Here is a 21,843-nt window from a genome sequence, read left to right as displayed (position 1 = left end):
GGAAACTGAGGCACAGGGTAGCCGTAATAATAGTATGTATTAAGCATCTACTGCTTTCCAAGCACTGTACTAATTGCTGTGAAAACAGAGCATGGGAGCTCAAGACCCAGTCACCCCGTCCCTATGGGCTCAGAATCCAAGAGTTGAGAGGAAAGAGAAAGTGCAAGTAGGGAATCAGTGAAAGAATTCATTAAGCATCTACTGCTTTCCAAGCACTGTACTAATTGCTGTGAAAACAGAGCATGGGAGCTCAAGACCCAGTCACCCCGTCCCTAGGGGCTCAGAATCCAAGAGTTGAGAGGAGAAAGTGCAAGTAGGGAATCAGTGAAAGAATTCAGATTGCAAATTCCCCGACCTCTGGGATCATGTCTCCCAGAGGTGTTGCAGTGGACTTTCCAAAGTGCTCAGTACAGTGTTCAGCACACAGTAAGCACTCAATAAATCGCAGTGGTTGATCGCCAAAGGCCCTGGGCAAGTAACAGGCTCTTTCAAAAAAGTACAGAAAGAATGCTGGATCCCGACTGGTTGTGGAGTCAGCCAATATGGTGCTCTTCAAGGCACCTTTTGAATTGGCAATGGAAAGTATATTGTCTTTTCAAATCCTCCGGTTTAGGTTCGGCAAAGGTTTTCAGAACTAATCGCTCAAAAGTTTGCAAAAATGTCTTCAATTCATTCCTGGTTAATGTCAAAGCGGTTCTGTTGACACATATGAGATTGGATAAGTCTCTAGCAACTGGCTGCAGTATTTTACGGCCTCGGGTATTAGGAGGAACACAGGTGTTTTGGAGAAAACCTCACCCTTAAAGCTTGCGCTTGGATTAACTTAGTCCTCGGAAGGGAGCTGAGGAGACAGCTCTGACACAATTCCAAGCCTTTGTTTAGAGGATATAATGCACCTTTCTCTAAACTACCCACAGCAAGAAACCGTGTTTTGCTTAACTCCAAATCCCTCCTTCGGAATAGGGGAGCAAGTGGCTATGCAAAGAGAAACTTCTACTGCTAACTAGGATTTACCAATTCCAAAGAACAGATGAGCAGGAGAAACTTTTGGGGTCCACTGAGGAGAAAACTAAATGATAACAGGTACAAAAGGTGTTGTTATAAACTCACGCTTGATTTAACCCTGAAGAATCACAGGTAAATGGGGGAGGATTCATTCATTCAGTCAATCGTTTTTATTGAGCGCTTACTGTGTGCGGAGCACTGTACTAAGCGCTTGGGAAGTACAAATCTGTACATGTCCTGGTTGCTTCTCCCTGTCTGAAATTTGCTTTAGTGCCTGTCTCCCTGGCTAGACTCTAAGGTCTTTGAGGGAAATCAATCAATCAATCAATCATACTGAGCGCTTACTGTGTGCAGAGCACTGTACTAAGCGCTTTGGAAGTACAAATCAGCAACATATAGAGAGGGTCCCTACCCAACAATGGGCTCACAGTCTAGAAGGGGGATGATTCGACAACACCACTAAAATGATGAGTGCAATAGAATTTGTTAAACACCTACTCTGTGCAAAGAACCATACAGGCCACTGGGGAAAAGGCACAAGGATACAGACTCGGATGGATATTGACACTGGTATTTATTAATCGCTCACTAATGCCTTGGTTTTTGTATTTCACTGTTATTCCCAGATCACTCTCACATTACATTTTTCAGTTTCATTTTCATTTTTTCATTTAGAGAAGCAGCGTGGCTCAGTGGAAAGAGCCCGGGCTTTGGAATCAGAGGTCATGGGTTCAAATCCCTGCTCCACCAGTTGTCAGCTGTGTGACTTTGGGCAAGTCACTTAACTTTTCTGTGCCTCAGTTACCTCATCTGTAAAATGGGGATTAAGATTGTGAGCCCCCCGCGGGACAACTTGATCACCTTGTATCCTCCCCAGAGCTTAGAACAGTGCTTTGCACATAGTAAGCACTTAACAAATACCAAAATTATCATTATTATTTTTGCCAAACACTGCAGGAAGCATCAGGATAGAGCTGAGAGAATCAGATCAGGCACAGTTCCTGCCCCGCAGTTTAAGAGGAGCAGAGAGTAGGCCTCTTTTCCCTCTTTACAGATCAGGAAACTGAAGCCTGGAGAGGATAATTGACTTGCCCAAGGTCTCTCAGCAAGCCAGGGGCAGCAATGGGATCAGAATCTAGGTCTCAACTTCCAGTCTTAGGTTCTTTCCACTAGAGCAGCACAGTGCTTAGACTATGACCCCATTTGGGACTTATCTCGTATCTACTCCAGTGTTTAGTACAGTGCTTGACACACAGTAAGTGCTTAACCAATACCGCAATTATTATCATTATCATTATTATTATTAGAGTCTGGGTGCTGTAAGGCAGGAGGAATGACCCCTGTTTGCCGGCAAGCCTGATGGGGAGTTCCTGTCAAAGAGACTGTCTTCTGGAGAAATTACTCTGAAGGTTAACAGCCGGAATTGCCCCATATTCCAATTCTCCAAAGCCAAGCACTACATAAAAACATTAGCGATCATTTTGGCAGAAGCAGTGGACCCCTATGATATTAGCTATTTTGAAGTGATTGAAAATAAACTCTGGGGAACCTACGATTAACCCACGATAGAAGTCACCCACTCGAGAAAAACACCCATGATGATGATGGTATTTGTTAAGCACTTACAATGTGCCAAGCGCTGGGGTAGATACAGGGTAATCAGGTTGTCCCACGAGGGGCTCACAGTTTTAATCCCCATTTTACAGATGAGGTAACCGAGAAGTGAAGTGGTTTGCCCAAGGTCACACAGCAGACAGGTGGTGGAGGCGGGATTAGAACCCATGTCCTCTGACTTCCAAGTCCATGTTCTTGCCACTAAGCCATGCTGCTTCATCATCAGGCCTGAAGTGACAGGGCCTAAGCATATCCATCTATGGAGGTTCCATAATGGCTATCAAATTATCGCCATGACTATTTTTACACACACACACACAAAAAAATCCAACAATCACTTATCTGGGCACAGAAAAAGTGCTTACCATTCACATTCCCTTCTTACCCACACCTTTGAGGGAACACTAGCACACAGGGAATCAGAAAGGAGGTCTGTCAAGTGTTGGCAAGTGGATGTGTGGTTTAAAAAAAGGATGTGATAATAAAGATGGAATTTCCATCTCACCCTTCATCTTTTTGCCCTTCCTTATGAGCTGGAGGCAATGACTTCTCTGAAACCGCCAGCAACTTAAAACAGGGAGATCTTTAATGCAGACCCGTGCATCATTACCGAACCAAAAAAAATCTCTGTCAGTTTAGCCAGTAGCTGGGTAAGGGTGAATTGCTGTCAAGTAATAAGACCACATCTTTAATTGGCTCTTAAAAACCCCTTAAGTACCAAACACAAGACTCAAAGCTGCAACCACAGAATTCAAGATCAATCTCTCTCATCCAGCTCGTGGGCTCCCCAGCCAGAAGTGACACTTTCGATACCACTTTCGCCAAGCCGGTGAAACTCAGATAGCCCCAGTGGTAACTTAAAGCCTGAAACCAGATTTATTTATGAAAAAAACAAAACAACAACAACAAAAAAAAATCTAACTAAACCACCTTGACAGGTAGAGTTCCCGCCACTAAACCCAAACGCAAGAATCTTTAGGATCCCAGAAGCAGCAGTTGAAGAATTGAATGAAAATTCGAGTGGCCCAACAATAGAGAGGAACCGTAACCGTGTAATTTTAGCATCGAGCAAGGAGACGCAGAGGCCTTGCGGTGAACGGGTAGAGATCGAATTACTTGTTTGGACTCTGCGGAGCTGTTAAGGCGTATTTGTGCGCTAATCTCTTTAGTCTTAAATTACACACGGGGAAATGTTATGAGGGTGGAAAAGGAAGACCCAATTCTCTTGGCTCTCCTAAGAATGCCCAGCAGCGACACAGGCTATTGTCCCCCAAATGATCGCCCTTCTGACATTCCCATGTCACTCCTGGATTATCACTGATGTTGGGAGAGATGGGGGTGGGGGACGGCATTCACAGGGACTTGAAATTAGCCCTTGACTGAAAGGGAAGAACTCTACTTTGCAATATCTGGAAAATAACTCACGGGCAGGGTGAGGCAGATAGCACAGCTCCAAACGTTGCCTCTATACCTTATCATATCATTTTTGGTGCTTTCCGCTCTCTAATTCTTCTGTTACCCAAAATCAAACACTCGTATCCACCTGAACAAGTTCATCCTCTAGCCTGAAAGCTCACTGTGGGCAGGGAAGGTGTGTACCAACTCTGTTATACTGTATTGTCCCAGGAGCCTAGTACAGTGCTCTGCACATGGTAAGGGCTCAACAAATACCATTGATTGATTGAATTTATATCTCCATTTTCAGACGGCCTGAACAACTCTTGGTGCAGCCAATCGGTTTAATCAATCCATAGCATTTACTGAGCATTTACGGTGTGCAGAGCACACTGAACTCGATAGGGTACAATACGACAGAATTGGTAGATACATTCCCTCCCCACAATGAGCTTACAGACTAGAGGGGGAGGAGTTTTCAAATGTAAAACATGCATTCTTCTGAAGAGATTAGCGCAGAGTCTGTGTTTTCACACGTGGAGGTGGAGCGCGTTTGAGAAAACGCATTGTGTTCCTTAAATTCTCACTGTTCATTTTTAAAATACGAAAGTGGCAGGAAAAGTGTGGCCTAGTGGACAGAGGAAAGGATTGGGAGTCAGAAGACCTGGGTTCTGATCCCGGCTCCATCACTTGCCTGCTGTGTGGTCTTGGGTAAGTCACTTAACTTCTTTGCCCCTCAGTTTCCTCACCTGTAAAATAGGGATTAAAATGTCTGCTCTCCTTTCCCTTTAGACCATGTGTCCCATGGGAGAAAGGGACTTTGTCCAATCTGATTGTCTTGTACCTATCCCAGTGCTTTCGCCTAGTGCTTGGCCAGAAATGCTTACCAAACAATAATAATAATAATAATGGCATTTATTAAGTGCTTACTACGTGTAAGGCACTGTTCTAAGCGCTGGGGAAGTTACAAGGTGATCAGGTTATCCCACGGGGCTCACAGTCTTAATCCCCATTTTTCAGATGAGGTAACTGAGGCACAGAGAAGTTAAGTGACTTGCCCAGAGTCACACAGCTGACAATTGGCAGAGCTGGGATTTGAACCCATGACCTCTGACTCCAAAGCCCGTGCTCCTTCCACTGAGCCACGCTGCTTCTCAAATACCACAATTACAGTAACATTTTCTTTTGTAGATTCCCTAGAGCTGATCTCAAACACCTCCACAGCTCTAACCAGTCTGTACTTTTTTAAATGCTATTTGTTAAGTGCTTACTATGTTGCAAGCACTGTACTAAACGCTGGGGATAGATACAAGTTAATCGGTTTGGACAATGTCCATATCTCACATGGTACTCACAGTCTTAATCCCCATTATACAAACGAGGGAACTGAAGAACGGAGAAGTTAAGTGACTTGCCAAAGATCACACGGCAGACAAATGGTGGAGCCAGGATGAGAACCCAGATCCATGCTCTTTCCACTATACCACGCTGTTTCTCATTTCATTCATTCATTCAATCGTATTTATTGAGCGCTTACTGTGTGCAGAGCACTGTGCTAAGCGCTTGGGAAGTACAAGCCGGCACCATATAGAGACGGTCCCTACTCAACAACGGGCTCACAGTCTATGATCTGTATCTTAATAACCCCCCTCCCCATCGTCTTCAGAAACCTAATGACATTCAGTAGGTCAGCGTGGCTAATAATTGTCTCTCCCCAGAAGCTAAAGTTATAGAAACCAGGTCTCAGCCCATGAGACCATCTCATGGTCATGAGACCATGAGCCATGAGAACTCCTAGACTGTGAGCCCACTGTTGGGTAGGGACTGTCTCTATATGTTGCCAACTTATACTTCTCAAGCGCTTAATACAGTGCTCTGCACACAGTAAGCGCTCAATAAATACGATTGATTGATTGACACCCGGCAGAACGGCTGCGCCAGCCTTCCAAAGCCGCTTATCGAGCCAGAAGGTCCCGGACGGTACGCCGTCTAGATTGGCCACGAAGCCAACGAGCTTTGGCCAAAGGCACTATTATTTTTGGCGGAAAATTCAAACTTCCTCCAGGACCCTCCTACCAAATGAAACCCAGCTGCCTAAGCACAATGCCAGATGTCTTCGACACTGTGTGGCTTGGATGGATTAAATTGAGCATGAGAAAAAGATGAAATGTTTATGAAAATTAAATTTGCAGGATGCATGTCAGTAAGACTGATTTTTTTCAGAGGCCGGAAACCACATTTTTTTCATTGTAACAGGTTAGCGGGCTGTAATGATATTCGCGAGAACCCTAGAATGCTTCAGTTCCTTACAACGTGAGGTGCTTTTATTCAAATTAACTAGGCCAGAAACCTGCAATAGAAATGTATTCTCCAACTGGGCTTTTAGAACTGCATGTGTAAATGAAAGCATGTGGTCTGGATGTGTTTTTGTATTTACTCTTGCCCAAGCTCTGCTTGAACAGGAGAAAGGAAGGTAGGTATCCAGTAAAACTGAACCTCTGCATTGTGACCGTCTGATTTACAGATCTGTTACTTCATGAAGGAAATGAAAATGGGCGGAAGAGAAGTAGCGTGGCCTAGAGGATAGAATTCGAGCCTAGAAGCCAGAGGACTTGTGTTCTAATCCTGGCTCCGCTTCTTGCCTGCTGTATGTCCTTGGCAAGTCATTTAACTTCTCTCTGCCTCAGTTTCCTCAAGTGCAAAATGGGGATTCAATATCCGTTCTCCTTCCTACTTAGGCTGTGAGCCCCTTGTGGGACAGGGATTGGATCCAGCTTGTTTAACTATTTGTCCCAGGGTTTAGAAGAGTGCTTAACACATAGTAAAAGCATTTAACAAACAAGTTAAACTAAATTTTTTTAAAAGGACAGGGGTTGGGGATTAGCTTGTTATGCCCCTAAAGAGGGGGAAGCTTTTCTTATTCAGTAGCTCTTCCCTGAAACCAAAGAATCGATGGTATTTATTGAGTGCCTACAGTGTGCAGAGCACTGTACTATGAGTTTGGGAGACAAGCTCCCTGCCCTCGTTCCACTATGTCGGGAAGCAAATAAAGTAAGCAAAGAGAGCTAGGAGAAGTGAGACAGGAGGGTCGATTTTAAGCTTCCTGTGGGCAGGGATTGTGTCTACCAACTCCACTGTACTCTCACAACACTGAGTACAGTGTTCTGCACACAAGTAAGCTCTCAATAAATACCACTGATTGATTGGTTGATTGATGAAGGTGTAGAAGAGGAAAGAGAGAAGGCAGGGCTAAACATCCCATCGCCTCTACAACTCTTCCTTTCAATATTAATGGTGGTTATTTATTAAGCGCTTGCTTACTATGCAGCAAGTACAGTGCTCTGCACACAGTAAGCACTCAATAAATACGATTAAATGGAGTAAAAACTAACTCGGTCTCTGTCCCACTTCAACCAATGATATTACTGAGCACTTAATATGTGCAGAGCACTTTACTAAGCTCTTGGGAGACGACAATATAAAAGAGTTGATGGACACGTTCCCTGCCCATAACAATGGCTGAAAGCCACAGTGAGCACAGAACTGCATATCAGTTCTGTTTCTTTTGCGTTTCTTATTTTGAGGAGATCCTCTGGCTCACATTTAGGGCCCAGCAGAGAATGTAATAAAATGCAAATATTCCCATTCAATCAATAGCATTTATTGAATGTTTACAGAATTGCAGATGCTTTCCACATCTCCAATGAGCTGGACTGTAACATTCAAGGTTGATATTGGAGCACTAAAAGTTAAGCTTTGGACAATAACTTTTTCCAATTAAATTGCTACTCCTGACAGAAGATGATAACAGTGAAATTTACCAACATCAATCAATGGTACTTACTGAGCACTTACTGTGTGCAGAGCACTGTACTAAGCACTTGGGAGACTGACTACAAGAGCATTAACAGACATAATACCTGCCCTCAAGAATCTTACAAGGAAAACAAATTTTCTCCACTAAAATAAATTACTACCATGATGGATAACCTAAAGAAACGCAGAACAAGAAATTTTTTAAAAAACCCTCACAAAACAGTATGTAGTATGTATTATTTTACATCTTATTTACACTCTAGACTGTAAGGTTGTTCTCTGCACTATAACCTTGTTCTCTAGACTGTAAGCTCCTTGTGGGCAGGGAACACGTCTGTGAATTCTGCTGGATTGTACTCTGCCAGACACTTAGAACAGTGCTCTGCAAATAGTAAATACTCAATAAATGCCAATGATTGATTAGCTGATTCACTTTCATAACACAATTTTACTTTGATCACCCTCCATAATTTGGCTTTTAGAGTTTACTTTTAAGACTTGTTGCTTCTTAATGGTGAGGTTAAAAATCCACTAACACTAGAAACAAAATTATTTTGTTTTGTAAGCTATTAATATTTACCTGGACATTATACTCGTATTAAGCATCGTTATCAAACCAAGAATTTGGGAGAGTTCAGTATAACAGAGTTAGCAAACATGTTCCCTGCTCACAATGAGCTTATAGCCTAGAGGGGAGACAGATGTTAATATAAAAAATTTAATATGCAATTTACAGCTATATACATATTTATAGATATGCTAAAGATAGCACCAACCGGAACAGAAGTTAAGACCTCAGATTTGGTCATTTCTCTCCAGGTAAAACATGAAAAAGATCAAATTTCATGCATCTGAGACACTCCCCACAAATTGCAGTTTCTATGGTTTAATAGCTGGGAAGGCTTCTATTTACTTTTTACTTGACACCTGTTTTGGTCTAACAGTTCAGATTTTAGTCTATTTCGCCCACTGATAATCTGGATCAGTTTACACCTCCAATTATTACTGCAAATGGCTGTCCTAAGCCAGCATAAATGTTGTAGCTGCAAAATAATATATTCGATTCGGGGCCGGGAGGGGTGTAGAAGGAGAGATTCATTTCCTGCTCCTTCAATCACTACTAGAATTTCAGGTTTCCCAAATGAAATAAACATATTTTTTAATTTCAAACTTAATCGCGCACAGATCAGAAGTATCGGGACCAGGGAGATAAAAAGGTCATGCTGGCACAAAGACCAGAGAACATTGTGTTTTCGATCAAAGTGGTTCGTTTCCACAAGGGGTTGGGGGGGGGGGGGGGGGGGGGGTGTCACTTTTGAACCATGGCTGTTAACTGTGCCCTAGTTTCCCTGACAACCACCCTGTGCTATAGAGGAGCCACAAAGAAACGTGGATGAGCAAAATCTGGCCTCAGAATTTCGTTTTCACTGGTTGGCTTTTCCAGCCGACGGCTGCAGTTACCTTGCTCCCACGGTAGCAATGATCCTTTTCTCTCTGACCAGGGGAAGTTCACACTGTAGAAATTCTCTAAACACAAATCTTTGTTTTCCTAGAGCCATCAATCCAACACATTGCAACAGGACTCCACTCTGGACAAAGAATTTTACAACAATAATGGGCACGAAAGCGGAGAGTCTATGCCGTCAAAGCCTTTAAGTCGGCTTCTGATCCTTCCAGGTAATGCGAAATGGCTGATTCTCTTCTACCAATGAAACATTACAGGGCTAAATACCTTGTTCTTCACTGTTGCCCTTGCCCTGGCTAAGAACAGAAGTGTGGCCTGTGAATGTGGTTCTGAAGGAAGCCAACTGTTCTTTTCTCAGAGGACAACATAAGGGTTGTTTCATCTCCCCACCCATTCACTTAGTCATCATCATCATCAATCGTATTTATTGAGTGCTTACTGTGTGCAGAGCGCTGTAGTAAGTGCTTGGGAAGTACAATTTGGCAACATATAGAGACAGTCCCTACCCAGCAGTGGGCTCACAGTCTAAAAGGGGGAGACAGAGAACAAAACCAAACATACTAACAAAATAAAATAGAAAAGATATGTACAAGTAAAATAAATAGAGTCGCACCTCCTCAGCATTTTCGTATGTATCCTTTTATTCTTCTCCTCCTTCTCCCCACCTGACCCTATGGCTGTAAGTTCCTTGAGGGCAGGGGTCCTGTTTTGGAATGCACTCTCCCAAGCGCTTAGTGCCTTGCACACAGTAAGTGCACACTAAATGCCACTGATTGATTGATGGGTTTCCAACTCAATACAGGTGCCTGAAACTCAGAACAACGCACCTACCCTCCGTTCCCATCTAACACACTGCCAAGGCCAAGAGTTCTGGACCCCAGGAACCACGGGTCATGAGAAGCCAACCCCAGCGGGAATTTCTGGCCACAGGACAGTCCCGTCGGGCGGCCTTCCAATCAATCAATCGTATTTATTGAGCACTTACTATGTGCAGAGCACTGTACTAAGCGCTTGGGAAGTACAAATGGGCAACATATAGAGACAGTCCCTACCCAACAGTGGGCTCACAGTCTAAAAGGGGGAGACAGAGAACAAAACCAAACATACTAACAAAATAAAATAAATAGGATAGATACGTACAAGAAAAATAAATAAATAAATAATAAATAAATAAATAGTGTAATAAATATGTACAAATATATATACATATATACAGGTGCTGTGGGGAAGGGAAAGAGGTAAGATGGGGGGGATGGAGAGGGAGACGAGGGGGAGAGGAAGGAAGGGGCTCAGTCTTCCCCACATTAAAAGAAAACGCTCAGCCCTACGACCCTCCCGCGGGCTTGAAATCTCTCAATTTCTGTTCGGAGACTCTCATCAGGGCAACACTCTGCCGGCCACCCCTGAACTGTACAAAACTCTGGTTATCGTCCCACACGGTTCCTTCAGCGTGGTCTAGTGGACAGAGCCAGGGCTGGGAGTCAGAAGGACCTGGGTTCTAATCCCGACTTCACCACTTGTCTGTTCTGTGACCTTGGCAAGTCACTTTACTTCTCCGGGCCTCAGTTACCTCATCTGTAGGATTTACGATAATAATAATAATAAGGGCATTTGTTAAGCGCTTACTATGTGCCAAGCACTGTTCTAAGCACTGGGGGAGATACAAGGTGATCTGGTGTCCCACGTGGGGCTCACAGTCTTAATCCCCAGTTTATAGATGAGGTCACTGAGGCTCAGAAAAGTTAAGTGACTTGACCAAGGTCACACAGCAGACATGTGGCAGAGCCAGGATTAGAACCCACGACCTCTGACTCTGAAGCCCGGGCTCTTGCCACTGAGCCACACTGCTTTTCTAAGATTTTGGTCACGACTCCCATGCTGACCCATGCCCTAGACACTGCCTGCCTTCCCAGCTACTTTGTAAATTCCTTGAGGGCAGCGATCAAGTAATAATAATTGAGGTATTTGTTAAGCGCTTACTATGTGGAAGGCGCTATACTAAGCACTGGGGTGGATACAAGCAAATCAGGTTGGACACAGTCCCTGCCCCACACAGGGCTCACAGTTTCAATCCCCGTTTTACAGGTGATGTAACTGAGGCCCAGAGAAGTGAAGTGACTCGCCCAAGGCCACACAGCAGACAAGTGGCGGAACTGGGATTAGAACCCATGATCTACCAACCCAACTGCATTGTATTCCTTCATTCATTCGATCGTATTTATTGAATGCTTACTGTGTGCAAAGCACTAAGCACTTGGGAGAGTACAACAATAAACAAACACATTCCCCGACCACAACCAGCTCGAGATCTAGATGGGGAGACAGACGTTAATACAAATAATATCAATGTCAAGGAATAGTGCAGTCTCCCAAGCGCTCGGTACAGTGCTGTGCACGCAATAAGTGCTCAGAAAATAACACTGATTGATGTAGCTCACCTTCCAATCGTCAACGGAGATCGTCTGCGACTGTCCAACATTACCAGCTAACTGTGAATCTCATCAATCAATCAATCGTATTTATTGAGCGCTTACTGTGTGCAGAGCACTGTACTAAGCGCTTGGGAAGTACAAGTTGGCAACATATATAGACAGTCCCTACCCAACAGTGGGCACACAGTCTAAAAGGGGGAGACAGAGAACAAAACCAAACATACTAACAAAATAAAATAAATAGAATAGGTACAAGTAAAATAAACAGAGTAATAAATATGTACAAACATATATACATATATACGTATATATGTATATATATATACATATACGTATACGTATACGTATATACGTATATGTGTATATATCAATCAATCAATCGTATTTATTGAGCGCTTACTGTGTGCAGAGCACTGTACTAAGCGCTTGGGAAGTACAAGTTGGCAACATATAGAGACAGTCCCTACCCAACAGTGGGCTCACAGTCTAAAAGGGGGAGACAGAGAACAAAACCAAACACACTAACAAAATAAAATAAATAGAATAGATAGGTACTAGTAAAATAAATAGAGTAATAAATATGTACAAACATATATACACATATACATATATACGTGTATATATGTATATATATTATATATATGTATATGTGTAAATGTGTACATATATATGTATATATATATACATATGTATATATACATATGTGTAAATATGTATATATTTTATAAAATATGTATATATTTTATATATTTATATATACATATATACGTATATATGTATATGTGTATATATCAATCAATCAATCAATCGTATTTATTGAGCGCTTACTGTGTGCAGAGCACTGTACTAAGCGCTTGGGAAGTACAAGTTGGCAACATATAGAGACAGTCCCTACCCAGCAGTGGGCTCACAGTCTAAAAGGGGGAGACAGAGAACAAAACCAAACATACTAACAAAATAAATTAAATAGAATAGACGGGTACAAGTAAAATAAATAAATAAATAGAGTAATAAATATGTACAAACATATATACGTATATATTTATATATATGTATATGTGTATATATCAATCAATCGTATTTATTGAGCGCTTACTGTGTGCAGAGCACTGTACTAAGCACTTGGGAAGTACAAGTTGGCAACATATAGAGACAGTCCCTACCCAGCAGTGGGCTCACAGTCTAAAAGGGGGAGACAGAGAACAAAACCAAACATACTAACAAAATAAAATAAATAGAATAGATAAGTACAAGTAAAATAGAGTAATATGTACAAACATATATACATATATATGTAGATATATATATATATCTACATATATATGTATATGTATATACATATATACATCAACAAAACTGCCTCAGTGCTGGTGGGCTTGATTTCCTCCAGTATCTCAGCGTCAGTGGTCCAGCCCCAGTACCCGATTGTATGGGTGCCGGTATATGAAGTGGATGAAACTACTCATTCAGGCTCATCAAGAAGGCCCCCAGCTTGGCCACGGAACTTGAGGGCCCGTATGCGAAGTACGCATCACCAACATTGTCTGTCACCACAGAACAGGTGGTTGGCTCATTTAGGTTTTCTATTTCTTTCTATGTCCCCCTAAAATCAATTCAATCACATTTATTGAGTGGTTACTATGTGTGGAGCATTGCGTTAAGTGCTTGGGAGAGTACGGCATGGCTCAGTGGAGAGCGCCCGGGCTTGGGAGTCAGAAGTCACAGGTTCTAATCCCACCTCCGCCACTTGTCAGCTGTGTGACTTTGGGCAAGTCACTTTACTTCTCTGTGCCTCAGTTACCTCAGCTGCGAAATGGGGATGAAGACTGTGAGCCCCACGTGGGACAACCTGATTACCCTGTAGCTACCCCAGCACTTAGAACACTGCTTGGCACATAGTAAGCGCTTAACAGATACTATTATTATTATTACAGTTGAGAAGCAGTGTGGCCTAATGGAGAAAACCGTGGGACTGGAAGTCAGAAGGATCTGGGTTCTAATCTCAGCTCTGCCAATTGCTTTCTGTGAGACCTTGGGCAAGGTACTTCATTTCCTCTGTGCCTCAGTTTCTTCAACTGTAAAATGGGAAGACCCGTTCTCCCTCCTACTTACACTGCGATCCACATGTGCCAGGGACTGTGTCCGACCTAATTAACTTGTACATACCCCAGGGCTTAGAACAGTGTTTGACACACTGCGATGTCATAGTAACTAACAAATGGCATGGAAAAAAAATAACATAGTTGGTAGACAGTTGTCCCAACAGAATTCAGACAGCAGCTTTCAAATCCCTCAGTGTTGCAGAATAAATTGAACGTTCCTCCAAAAACAGAGCTCTGCTTCACTTAGAAATGGTGATGGAAAAGGGTACTTTAGATTCAGACACAGCTGGTCAAAAGAGCATTTAAGATGTCGCCGAACGTTCCAGTGCAATTGAATTTGCTTCGAAGCTGAAAAAGCCCACTTCTGTAGAACGTGTCAAATACACTGATGGGGCCTTTGAAAACACTTCTTCCAGCCCTCCTGTTTCAAAGATCAATCAAGCCCCCAAAAGCCTTCTTCCCCGCTGCTTTCAAACACACCCATGCATGGCTCAGTGGAAAGAGCCCGGGCTTGGGAGTCAGAGGTCGTGGGTTCTAATCCCGGCTCCGCCACTTGTCCGCTGTGTGACCTTGGGCCAGTCGCTTCACTTCTCTGGGCCTCAGTTCCTTCATCTGTCAAATGGGGACTAAGACTGTGAGCCCCACATGGGACACCCTGATTGCCTTGTATCTACCCCAGCGCTTAGAACAGTGGTTGACATATAATAAGCGCTTACCAAATACCCTCATCATCACCTATTGTCAAAAACCCTCCTCTGACCCCACCGCTCCCTCCAGTTATTGCCCCATCTCCCTCCTACCGCTCCTCTCCAAACTCCTTGAGCGAGCAGCCTACAAATGCTGTCTCAAATCCCTCTTGTTGAATTCTCTTCTTGACCCCCTCCAATCTGGCTTCCGTCCTTCTCTCTCCAATCAATCAATCGTATTTATTGAGCGCTTACTGTGTGCAGAGCACTGTACTAAGCGCTTGGGAAGTACAAGTTGGCAACATATAGAGAGACGGTCCCTACCCAACAGTGGGCTCACAGTCTAGAGGGTGGTCCACAGACACCACCCTCTAAAAGGTCATCACTGATCTCCTTCTTGCCAAATCTTCCAATTCCCCACCGGTAAAATGGGGATTAAATTCCCATTTTCCCCTCCTACTTAGACTGTGAGCCCCATAAGGGACAGGGACTCTGTCCAATCTTGTATCTTGCATCTACCGCAGCACTCGAAATAGTGCTTGGCACCCACTAAGTGCTTAATGAATGCCATTATTATTATTATCAAGCAGTGTCGTCTAGTGGATAGTGCATGGGCTTGGGAGTCAGAAGGACCGGGTTCTAATCCCGCAACCACCACTTGCCTGCTGTGTGACCCTGAACGAGTCCCCTAACTTCTCTATACCTCAGTTACCTCATCTGTAAAATGGGGATTAACACTGAGAGTCCCATGTGGGATATGGATTGTGTCCAACCTGATTGCTTTGTATCTACCCCAGTGCTTAGAACAGCGCCTTACACATAGTAAACGCTTCATACTATTAAAATACTATTTTACTATTAAAAAATGGTATTTATCGAGCACTTACTGTGTGCAGACATCAATACTAAACACTTGGGAGAGTACAATAAAACAAGATTTGATAGACATATTCCCTTCCCACAACGAGCTTATTACCATTACCCCCTCTCCCCTCTCCATCCCCCCATCTTACCTCCTTCCCTCTCCCACAGCACCTGTATATATGTAAATATGTTTGTACATATTTATTACTCTATTTATTTATTTGACTTGTACATATCTATTCTATTTATTTTATTTTGTTAGTATGTTTGGTTTTGTTCTCTGTCTCCCCCTTCTAGACTGTAAGCCCACTGTTGGGTAGGGACCGTCTCTATATGTTGCCAACTTGTACTTCCCAAGCGCTTAGTACAGTGCTCTGCACACAGTAAGTGCTCAATAAATACGATTGATTGATTGATTTAGTTTCCTTTGATAACTAGATTCTGGCTAGAATTTGGTCTGCAATGGAAAAAACATCCTGCTAATGTCTAGGGTCGCTTTTCTCACCCCTCTTCTTGAAGTAAAGTGGCTTCTTTGAAGTCCCAAGGCATTTATTTAGTGTTTTCTGTGATGCAGCAAGATTAGCCCAGAAAGGTGTCTAAACATTTAGTGTCCCCCTGCTTGTAGATTTCTATAGGAAAGCCATAGTGGGTTGTTGGGTGGTGACTCTCTATATGTTGCCAACTTGTACCTCCCAAGAGCTTAGTACAGTGCTCTGCACACAGTAAGCGCTCAATACGACAGAATGAATGAATAAAATCCAGGTGCTTTGCCAACAGAGTAAAACGGATTATCTTTCCGTGCACACAATATGAATGGTAACAGCAGGTGATACTTGTATACAGGGATAAAATATCAATGTCAAGCAGGAGACAAATAGGTATATATCTGCCTTGCTTATCTTCTAAAATAGATTGGCAGTTATCAGATCAGAGATGAGTGTTAGGGTTATCAAATCAACTGTTCCCTTCTGATTTAATAGCCCTACCCCAGCTGCGTAGGTAGATCAAGGAAAAAAAGCAATATAGCTAGACTTTTCAAGTTGCCACAGAAGGCCTTATAACAACAAATGGTCCTCAGATCTTTAGGAATGACTACATTATCTTCCACTTAAGTGAATCTTACAGGTTTTGCATAAACACAAAGCCTCGTACTGAAAACTACGCAAGGGAAGTTTTACCTAGTCCAAAGGTCCTAACACCTTTCTGAGTATATTCACTAAATAATTACCAATAGTTCGATTTCTTCAGGTCAATCGATTAATTAATAAATTCTACTTGGAAAAGTCAGACCACCGCAGAAATTCCACCAATTTGTTCCGAGTCAATTTTGGGTTTTTTTGTTTTGTTTTGTTTTTTTACTAATACAATTTTATTCTGCTCCAAGCGAGCTCCGCACAGAAGAGGAACCGAAGATACACATATGATTGGAAACCAAACCTATCTCCCCTTGAGATCGTGAATTTTCCACATCCAGCACTTCGTTTTTTCGATGAAATCACACCATTTAACCAACCACTACCTCCCCCATTCCAAATTACTGCCCTGCACATTTCATGAAAGGCTTTTTTCTCTTTGTCTCAGAATAAGAAAGTGTTTGTCCAGTTACCGAAAAGGACCAAAGGAAAATACCCGTTTGGGGAACACATGTTTTCCATCATAATCAGCACTGCACGTGTATTTGCTCTCCATGCAGCTATTTCAAATGCACCCCAGCCTCATTCTATAGGTGATTTGATCTTATAACCTCACCCATCCCTTTTCACTTGCTGTTGGCGGGGCTCATGCATAGCCTACTCTCCCAAGTGCTCTTCCATTCGTTGAATCGAATTTACTGAGCGCTTACTGTGTGCAGAACACTGAACTAAGCACTTGGGAGAGTACATCTGACTGTCTCCCCTACAGGGCTTAATACAGTGCCTGACACATAGTAAACACTGTGAGCTTGTGGTGGGCAGGGAATGTGTTTGATATTATATTGTACTCTCCCAAGTGCTTAGTACTGTGTTTTACATGCTGTAAGAGCTCAATAAATATGATTATTCATTCATTCATTCGCATTTATTGAGCACTTACTGTATACAGAACTCTGTACTAAGTGCTTGGGGAAGTACAGTGTAGCAATAGAGACGATCCCTACCCATTATAAGCTCACACTCTATAAATATTATTACACAGAAACAATAAACAGACACATGCCCTGCTCTCTGCACATAGTAAGTGCTCAATAAGTACCACTGAATGATTGATTTACTGTCTCCTTTTTTTCTTTCTCCACCACTTTACTTGCTCCCTCAGATACACTGCAGTCTAATATTACTACCACACTATAACCATACAGACACATGCCCTGCTGTCTGCTCACAGTAAGTGCTCAATAAGTCCCACTGAATGATTGATTTACTGTCTCCTTTTTTTCTTCCCCCACCACTTTACTTGCTCCCTCTTAGATACACTGCAGTCCAATATTACTACACTATAACCATACAGACACATGCCCTGCTCTCTGCACACAGATAGTGCCCAATATGTACCACTGATTGATTTAAATCCGCTTTTTTCTTCCCCCTACCACTTTACTTGCTCCTTAGATGCACTACATTTTATTATTATTATTATTACACTATAACAAAAAAGAGAGACATGCCCTGCTCTCTGCACACGGTAAGTGCTCAATAAATACCACTGAATGATTTACTAAGTTCCCTTTTTTTTCTTCCCCACCACTTTGCCGGGCATCTAAGAGGGAGCAAGTAGAATCTAATATTATTATTATTACACTATAGCAATACCGACACACGCCTTGCTTTCTGCACACAGTAAGAGCTCAATAAGTACCACTAAATCTCACTTTTTCTCCCCCCCACCACTTTACTTGCTCCTTCTTAGATGCACTGCAGAGTCTAATAATAGTATTATAATTATTATTACACTGTAACAAAAAAGAGACACATGCCCTGCTCTCTCTGCACACAGTAAGCACTCAATAAGTACCCCTGATTGATTGATTTACTAAGTCCCTTTTTTAATCCCCACCACTTTACTTGCTCCCTCTTAGTTGCACTGCAGAGTCTAATAATAGTATTAGTATTATTACATTATAACAAAAAAAAGACGCATGCCCTGCTCTCTGCACACAGTAAGCGCTCAATAAGTACCCCTGATTGATTAACTAAGTCCCTTTTCTTTCTTCCCCACCACTTTACTTGCTCCCTCTTAGATGTACTGCAGAGTCTACTAATAGTATTATTAGGCTCTAACAAAAAAGAGACACATGCCCGGCTCTCTGCACCCAGTAAGCGCTCAGTAAGTACCCTTGATTGATTTACTGTCCCCCTTTTTCCTTCCCCACCACTTGCTCCCTCTTAGATGCACTGCAGAGTCTAATAATAGTATTATTACGATTACACAATAAAAAAGAGACGCATGCCCTGCTCTCTGCACCCAGTGAGCGCTCAATAAGTACCCCTGATTGACTGAATCACTGTCTCCTTTTCTTCCCCCACCACTTTACTTGCTCCCTCTTAGATGAAATGCAGTCTAATAACAGTATTATTATTACACTGTAACAAAAAGGGGACGCATGCCCTGCTCTCTGCACCCAGTGAGCGCTCAATAAGTACCCCTGATTGACTGAATAAGTCCCCCCCTTTTTTTTTTTGCTCCCCCTTCGATGCTCTATCCAGAGCATCCTCTTTAAAGCTCCAGGCGTTTGGTTATAACGCGAACCTGGCGTTGGAGGTTCATTCCCCCAATCGTACTTATTGAGCGCTGACTGTGTGCAGAGCACTGTACTAAGCGCTTGGGAAGTCCAAGTTGGCAACCTCTAGAGACGGTCCCTACCCAACAGCAGGGTCACAGTCTAGAAGGGGGAGACAGACAACAAAACAAAATATCTAGAAGGGGGAGACAACACAACAAGACAGAACGTATTAACAAAATAAAATAAATAGAATAAGTGTGTACCAATAGAGTAATAAATACGTACAAACATATATACATATACACAGGTGGAGGTCTGTGGAACCTAGCAAAAATAAAATAAATGGAATAAGTGTGTACCAATAAAACAGAGTAATAAATACGTACAAACATATGTACATATATCCAGGTGGAGGTCTGCGGAACCTAGCAAAAATAAAATAAATAGAATAAGTGTGTGCCAATAAAACAGAGTAATAAATACGTACAAACATATATACGTATATACAGGTGGAGGTCTGCGGAACCTAGCAAAAATAAAATAAATAGAATAAGTGTGTGCCAATAAAATAGAGTAATAAATACGTACAAACATATATACATATACACAGGTGGAGGTCTGCGGAACCTAGCAAAAATAAAATAAATAGAATAAGTGCGTACCAATAAAATAGAGTAATAAATACGTACAAACATATATACATATATACAGGTGGAGGTCTGTGGAACCTAGCAGGCGGGCTCGGCTCCAAGACTGAACATGCCAACCGGCCCGAGCGCTCAGCACAGTGCCAAGCCCCCAGCTGGGCTCCTTTACCCCCCTCTCCATCCCCTCCGCCTTACCTCCTTCCCCTCCCCACAGCACCTGTCTCTATGGGTGTACCTATTTATTACTCCATTTGTTTATTTTATTTGCACATACTTATTCTACTTATTTTATTTCGTTAAAATGTTCTGTCTTGCTCATTCAATCGTATTGACTGAGCGCTTGCTGTGTGCAGAGCACTGGACTAAGCGCTTGGGAAGTCCAAGTTGGCAACACATAGAGACGGTTCCTACCCAACAGTGGGCTCACAGTCTAGAAGGGGGAGACAGACAACAAAACATAGCTGTCTGTCTCCCCCTTCTATTCATTCAATCGTATTTATTGAGCGCTTACTGTGTGCAGAGCACTGTACTAAGCGCTTGGGAAGTCCAAGTTGGCAACACATAGAGACGGTCCCTACCCAACAGTGGGCTCACACTTTAGAAGGGGAAGACAGACAACAAAACATAGTTGTCTGTCTCCCCCTTCTATTCATTGTCATATTTATTGAGCGCTTACTGTGTGCAGAACACTGTACTAAGCGCTTGGGAAGTCCAAGTTGGCAACACATAGAGACAGTCCCTACTCAACAGTGGGCTCACACTTTAGAAGGGGGAGACAGATAACAAAACATAGTTGTCTGTCTCCCCCTTCCATTCATTTATTCAGTCGTATTTATTGAGCACTGACAGTGTGCAGAACACTGTACTAAGCGCTTGGGAAGTCCAAGTTGGCAACACCTTAGAGACGGTCCCTACCCAACAACGGGTTCACACTTTAGAAGGGGGAGACAGACAACAAAACAAGACATAGTTGTCCGTCTCCCCCTTCTATTCGTTCAATCGTATTTACTGAGCGCTTACTGGGTGCAGACACTGTACTAAGCGCTTGGGAAGTACAAGTTGGCAACACACAGAGACGGTCCCTACCCAACAACGGGCTCACACTTTAGAAGGGGGAGACGGACAACAAAACACATAGAACATATAAAACATATATAGAAGCAGCGTGGCTCAGTGGAAAGAGCCCGGGCTTTGGAGTCCGAGGTCATGGGTTCGAATCCCGGCTCCGCCACATGTCTGCTGTGTGACCTCGGGCAAGTCACTTCTCTGAGCCTCAGTCACCTCATCTGTAAAATGGGGATTAAGACTGTGAGCCCCACGCGGGACAACCTGATCACTCTGTATCCCCCCCCCAAGCGCTTAGAACAGTGCTTTGCACATAGTAAGCGCTTAACAAATGCCAAGATTATTATTAAAACATATTAACAAAATACAATAAATATTTTACAAATAAAGAGAGTGATAACAGAGGACTGGGAGCCCGCTGTTGGGTGGGGACCGGCTCTAGTTGGGCTTCCCAAGCGCTTAGTACAGTGCTCCGCGCACAGTAGGCGCTCAATAAATAGCAGTGAGTGAAAGGTGGGACGTGTTGCAGCCCCCTACCGTGTCGCACCCCTGGTTTTCGTCCGGATCCGGGGTTTCCTGGGCTCCCTGCGAGGATCCCGGCTCAGCTGCGGACGCTCCCGGGAAAACTGGATCCCGCCGGGAAGGGCACGGGAGCCATGGTCGGGATGCTGGCCGGGATGCTGCTGCTGCTGCTGCTGCCCGCTCTCCCGGCTCCCGATCCGCGCCGCCTCCCGATCCGGCTCCGGGTTCCCGCTCCCGCTCCGGCTCCCGCTCCCGTCCCGATCCGGTCCGGGTCTGCCGGCTCGCCCGGCGGCCAGGCGACTGCGCCTGCGCGCAACCGGCGGCCGCCTGTCCCGCCGAGGGGCGGCAGGGGGCGCGCGCGGGCAGCGGCCGAAGGAGCGGCCCTGATTGGCCCGCCCGCTCCGCCCACTGGCCAATGAGCGTTCGGGGCCTTTGTGGGGCGCTTATTACGGGCGCCGGGCACTGTGCTGATGGAATTCTATTTCTTCTGACGATTTTGACACCTGTCTACATGATAATAATAATAATAA

The 21,843-nt window shown here is 43.5% G+C and overlaps 1 protein-coding gene across 1 annotated transcript in view; it reads right to left on the bottom strand.

Moving 5' to 3' along the window:
* The window catches only part of BMPR1B (bone morphogenetic protein receptor type 1B), a 71,631-nt gene extending 50,152 nt beyond the window's left edge, over positions 1-21,479 (bottom strand). The window contains exon 1 of the mRNA XM_038769304.1: positions 21,329-21,479. The gene's annotated coding sequence lies outside the window, so the exon portion shown is untranslated. The remainder of the gene's footprint in view (positions 1-21,328) is intronic.
* Positions 21,480-21,843: the final 364 nt, after the last annotated feature.

The sequence above is a fragment of the Tachyglossus aculeatus genome, chromosome X5 (assembly GCF_015852505.1).
Source record: "Tachyglossus aculeatus isolate mTacAcu1 chromosome X5, mTacAcu1.pri, whole genome shotgun sequence".
Lineage (NCBI taxonomy): Eukaryota > Metazoa > Chordata > Mammalia > Monotremata > Tachyglossidae > Tachyglossus > Tachyglossus aculeatus.
The sequence above is the reverse complement of the archived record's forward strand: the minus strand, read 5'-3'. Positions and strand labels throughout refer to the sequence as shown.